This window comes from Salvia miltiorrhiza, chromosome 5 (assembly GCF_028751815.1).
Source record: "Salvia miltiorrhiza cultivar Shanhuang (shh) chromosome 5, IMPLAD_Smil_shh, whole genome shotgun sequence".
In the NCBI taxonomy this organism is placed as follows: domain Eukaryota; kingdom Viridiplantae; phylum Streptophyta; class Magnoliopsida; order Lamiales; family Lamiaceae; genus Salvia; species Salvia miltiorrhiza.
The window spans coordinates 31302808-31308837 of record NC_080391.1 but is presented as its reverse complement, the minus strand read 5'-3'; the positions used below and the strand labels follow the sequence as shown (position 1 = coordinate 31308837).

The window sequence follows — 6030 nt, the reverse complement described above, 5'->3', positions numbered from 1 at the left end:
TGTGTACATTTTCAATTCCTTTTATTAACAAATAATATATAACATCAAATCAAAAATCAACAAGCACAAATCTCAGATTTTTAAAAATTCGGGTTGGACTTGATTCAATTCAAACTTAATTTTACTATTTCAGATTTTTAAAAATTAAATTAAATAATTTAAAATATATTTAATTAAAAATTTGGGTATTTCGGATATACCCGATACCCGTTCGAGTATACCCAATACCCGATTTATTTATACCCTAAATACCCGAACCCGAACTCGAGCCCTAATTTTTCAGATATCGGAAAAATCCTATATCCAATTTTTTCGGATTGAATAATCGAGTACCCTATATCCGAACCTTATCTTCCCACCCCTAACAATCATATAAAGCTGCAGAGCGATATATAATCCTACAACCCGAAATTCGATGGATTGTATTTTACCAAATATAAACTAGAAGAAAGTGGAGAAAATTTCTAATTTGATGCATAAATCTAGAGCGTCAATCATAAATCTTATAGCTTAGTACGTAATAATTATACTTTTTAAAAATGTGAGAGATGTGGGTAATGAAACTTATGTTAGAACCGGGTACACGATCGAGATATTACAAAATAAATATTTTGAGATATTACAACTCAAAATAATTGAAAATATTACAAAGAAAATAATTTGAGAAATTACAACTCAAATAATTGTATACAACTGAAATATACTGTATAAATAAATTATACGTATAAACTAAGTCGAGTCGAGATGAATCTCTTCCCGCAAGAAGATTATCGCCCCGGTAGTGCTCTTCGGTTTGGCGTATCTTCCCCAAAGGTAAAACGACTTCGTCTCGGCGGATGTAGCACCACAATCCGGCGAGCTCCGGCGAACTGAATAAGGATCGAAAACTGAGCTAGAGGTGGAATGCAGAATGCAGACTATTTTGTGAGTTGTGAGTTGTGAGTTTTCAGAGTGAATTCTAAAGCTCACCACACACCCATATTTATAGGTGTTAAACCGAGTGTGAACGGATCGGCAGTCAACTCCGGCGGCTGCGGTAGGTGGCCGCAATCGTTGAACGCAGAAGTTGAAACAGTCAATTCCGGCGGCTGCGGTAGGTGGCCGCAATCGTTGAACGCAGAAGTTGAAACTGATTTTCCCTCTTCAACATCCAAACTTTGACATACAATATCTCACTCACCGGAAATCGGTTTTGAGACTTCAAGTATATCACGTTGATCTACTCGAGATGTAGATTAACATCCAATTATTATTTTAATTAAATAATAAATATTTAATTAAATAATAATTTTCAGATTTGGCATAAAACCATATTTCCAACAATCCCCCACATGAGTGAGAAATCAGTATGCGTATGTATGCAGACATTTAGCTCAGTCTTCTTAAGAAACAACATTGCTTTTGGAAAGGTAGCTTGTGGCTTTGAACCTGCCATAGTCAATATTATCGAGTATACCGGCGGCCTAGTGGATTGTGTTCCTTGAACTAGTCCTCCTCGGTGTATACTTAGTCAACAATATTGACACAATATTGCTTCAATCCTTATTCGTTCTCACGTTTGTGTCCATTACAGGCCTTGGAACACCTCTTTGGATTCATAAGTGTTTCAATCGAAGCGGCCCCACTTCACACTTACATAGGTGACTCTTAACTCAAGTATCCTGCTATACTTGTCCTCTTCGAGGAGTTCTAGAGTCATTAAAAGTCAAAGACTTAACCTCACCACGTGCAGGTTTCAGAACACTCACTGTTCTACAAGGAATAGGCAATTCGAGTGTTCAACACACGGATTTTCATAACTTAGTTGTCCCATTGAACCAAGTTCTTGGGATCCTCCAGTCATCATGGTTGGGTTGCCACTATGATTATCTTTAATTTGTGGACTTCAAACCCATTCCCCCTAACAGTTTATACATCTGATCTCGATGGATACTTTTTGTCAAAGGATCCGCCAGGTTATCAATTGATCTTATATAATCAATTGTGATAACTCCACTAGTGATCATATGTCTCACGGTATTATGACGTCGACGAATATGTCTCGACTTACCGTTATACAAATGGTTTTGTGCTCGTCCGATAGCAGCTTGACTATCACAATGAATTATTACGGACGACACAGGTTTCGACCAACATGGAATATCCTCGAGGAAATTTTTAAGCCACTCGGCTTCTTCACCAGCTTTATCCAAAGCTATGAATTTTGATTCCATGGTCGATCTAGCAATACATGTTTGCTTCTTGGATTTCCAAGACACAGCACCACCCCCCACAGTGAATACATAACCGCTCGTTGAAAACGAGTCTTTGGCATCAGATATCCAATTTGCATCACAGTACCCTTCAAGTACAGAGGGTTCCCTAGTATAATGAATCGCATAGTTTTGAGTATATTTCAAATATCTCAAAACCCTTTCAAGAGCTTTCCAATGTTCATTACTAGGGTTAGCTGTAAAGCTGCCCAACTTGTTGACCGAGCATGCTATATCGGGACGAGTGCAATTTGTTAGATACAACAAGCTCCCAATAATCTTCGCATATTCTATCGCGTCAACAGGTTCTCCCTTGTGTACACTCAAATGCACACTAGGTTCCCATGGTGTCTTAGCTATTGGCTTGTCAAAAGCGTTGAATTTCTTTAACACTTTCTCAACGTAGTGAGATTGTGTTATAGTAATACCATCAGGTCTTCTTAGAATTTTAATTCCAAGGATAACATCAGCTAAGCCCATATCTTTCATGCTAAAATTTTTACTTAGCATGCCTTTGGTTTCTTGAATCACTCGGGAATTACTTCCCATGATGAGCATGTCATCTACATAAAGACAAACAATAACATATCCGTTATTAGAATTCTTAATGTAGACACATTTATCGCACTCATTGATTCTGAATCCATTTGACAACATTACACTGTCAAATTTTAAATGCCATTGAAGCGGTGCTTGCTTCAACCCATATAAAGACCTTTGAAGTTTGCATACTTTGTGCTCTTGCCCAGGTACTACAAACCCTTCAGGTTGCTTCATATATATCTCATCTTCCAACTCGCCATACAAGAACGCAGTTTTCACATCCATTTGGTGAATCTCGAGATTGTGCAAGGCAGCAATAGCGAGAAGCATCCGAATAGATGTTAGTCTGGTCACTGGTGAATAGGTATCGAAGAAATCGTACCCTTCTTTCTGTCTGAAACCTTGAACGACAAGTCGGGCTTTGTACTTATCTATAGTACCATCAGATTTGTACTTCTTCTTTAGGATCCATTTGCATCCTAAAGCTTTACTTCCAGGTGGTAGATCCACTAACACCCAAGTATGATTCTGCATAATGGAATCAATCTCAATATCGATGGCTTCTTTCCAGAGAGCTGCATCTGAGCCAGACATAGCTTCTTTAATCGTCACCGGTTCGCCATCTAGCATCAAGACAACATAATCCGGTCCATAGACATTAGCTTTTCTAACTCGTTCCCCACGTCTCGGTTCTACATCCATAGGTTTAGACCTTGGTCTTTTCCTATTAGGTGGTACATGATTAGAACCCGTGGCATAATCTACTTGAGTAGAATTACTAGCTACTTCCATAGGTTTAGAACCTGTAGCATCACCATCAACTCCATCATTAGAGTTCGATGTACCTTTATCCTTGTTAGGATAGATATTTTCAAAGAATATAGCATTCCTTGATTCTATCGTTGTCCCAACATGTATATTAGGTATCTCCGATCTGTGCACTATAAAACGATAGGCACTGCTATTAAGTGCATGACCAATGAAGATACAATCCACCGTTTTAGGTCCTATTGTAACTTGCTTTGGTAAAGGCACTTCTACCTTGGCTAAACACCCCCACACTTTGAGGTATTTATACGAAGGTTTCCTTCCTTTCCATAGCTCATAGGGAGTTACTTCTTTCCCTTTGAGTGGAATCTTGTTCAAGATATAGTTGGCCGTTAAGACAGCTTCCCCCCACATGTTCTGGGGTAATCCTGAACTAATCAACAAGGCATTCATCATCTCCTTAAGAGTTCGATTCTTGCGTTCAGCAACGCCGTTAGATTGTGGTGAATAAGGAGCCGTCGTTTGATGGATTATACCACTTTCGTTGCATAATTCAGCAAACGGAGCTACATACTCTCCACCTCTATCACTTCGAACCATCTTAATTCGACATCCAAGTTGATTCTCGGCTTCATTTTTGAAGTTTCTAAAAGCTTCAATAGCCTCATCTTTACTTTTCAATAAGTAAAGGTAACAATACTTTGTGCAATCGTCTATAAAGGTGATAAAGTACTTCTTGCCACCTCTAGTTTGCACGAACTTTAAATCACAAACATCGGTGTGAATAAGTTCCAAAGGTTGAGTGCTCCTCTCTACCGATTTAAACGGTAACTTAGCCATTTTGGCTTCAACACAAACTTCACATTTTTCTTGTGAGTTGTATTCATCAACTTTTAGTAAATTCATTTTTACTAATCTCTTTATAGCATTTAGATTAACATGTCCAAGTCTACAATGCCATAAATCTGAACACTCAATCAAGTAAGCAGAAGAGGTTGATGCATCTTTATTGATCTTAGCCTTGGCAGGCTTACAAGCTCTTACACCAAGTTTGAAAAGTCCTTCGGAGGCATAGCCTTTCCCTAGGAACTTTCCCCACTTGCGTATTACAACATAGTCGGATTTGAAAAACAATTCAAAATCCTTATTCGTAAGCCTAAAGCCCGAAATTAAATTCTTTCGGACAGTTGGAACGTGTAATACGTCTTTTAATGTGATCTCCACGCCCGACGTGAGTTGAAGAATCACATCTCCCATGCCAAGGACTTGGGATGTCCGCTCGCTAGCCTCCATTATCGTTTTGTTTTCCACTTCTTTGTAGTTGTGGAACAACTCACGATTTATGCATATATGGACGGTAGCGCCGGTGTCCACGAACCAAGCGTTAGGATTATCCACATGATTCACCTCGGAGATCATGGCAGCAAAGTCATCGTGGTTCCAATCGTCGAAGTCCTTCTCGACGTTGTTCACGTTGCTCTTTGCCTTCTTCCGCTTTGGCTTGCGGCAGTCTTTAGCCATGTGACCTTTTTTGTCACAATTGAAACACACACCATCAAACTTTGATGGTTGTCCTCCACCTAACTTCCCTTTGCCCTTGTTGTTGGGGTTAGGGCGGCCACGCTTGTTGGAAGGACCGTCGTTCTCGGTGAGATTGGCCTTTGCATCCATCGGCGCTTTGCCCTTTTGATCACGACTTCTCACGTGATCCTCCATTTGAAGCTTGGATAACAATATCGGCACGGACATCTCCGAGCGCTCATGCTTCAAAAGGTTTTGAAATTTCCTCCAACTAGGAGGTAATTTCTCTATGATGATTGCAACGAGCAATGCATCCGCCAAGGGCATCCCTTCGGCTTGAACCTCATGTGAAAGATTTTGGAATTCTTCCACTTGGTCCATCAATGGCCGGGAGTCGACCATTTTGTATTCCAACCATTTGGCGACAATATACTTGGTAGTATTTGCCTTGTCCACTTGATATTTCAAATCAAGGGCCTCCCACAATTGTTTCGCGGTTTCATGAACCTTGAAAACACGGTAGAGCCGTTCGTCCAGAGACATTAGAACGGTGTTACGGCACAAGTAGTCGCCGCGGCACCAGTTCAAATATCCGGCACGAATTTCTTGGCTCGTCTCCCCTTCACTCGGGGTTGGAGGTTTATCCTCCATCAAGAATCCGGCAAACCCCACGGTTGTGATGTAGAATAGCATCTTTTCTTGCCAGTATTTGAAATTCTTGCCTGAGAACGTTGATGGTTTCTCGGCAAGACCAATAGTTCTAGATGTTGTCGATGAAGCCCCCGTTGATGCAAACGAGGAAAATATTGACGACGTGGTTGAACCGATGGTTGCAGAGGTGGTGGAGCCATCCATATTGACGTCGGTGTGAGCCATTTCTCGAACGTGTATCAACGGCAGAGAAATAATCTTCTTGCGATTGTTAGAACCGGGTACACGATCGAGA

At 40.3% G+C, this 6030-nt stretch overlaps 1 long non-coding RNA gene across 1 annotated transcript; it reads right to left on the bottom strand.

Annotated features, from left to right (window-relative positions):
* Nucleotides 1-593: 593 nt before the first annotated feature.
* Nucleotides 594-1347, bottom strand: LOC131026454 (uncharacterized). The gene is made up of 2 exons (XR_009102309.1): nt 977-1347; nt 594-869 (listed from the first exon to the last, which is right to left on the bottom strand). It is a non-coding gene; the product is annotated as an uncharacterized LOC131026454 (long non-coding RNA).
* Nucleotides 1348-6030: the final 4683 nt, after the last annotated feature.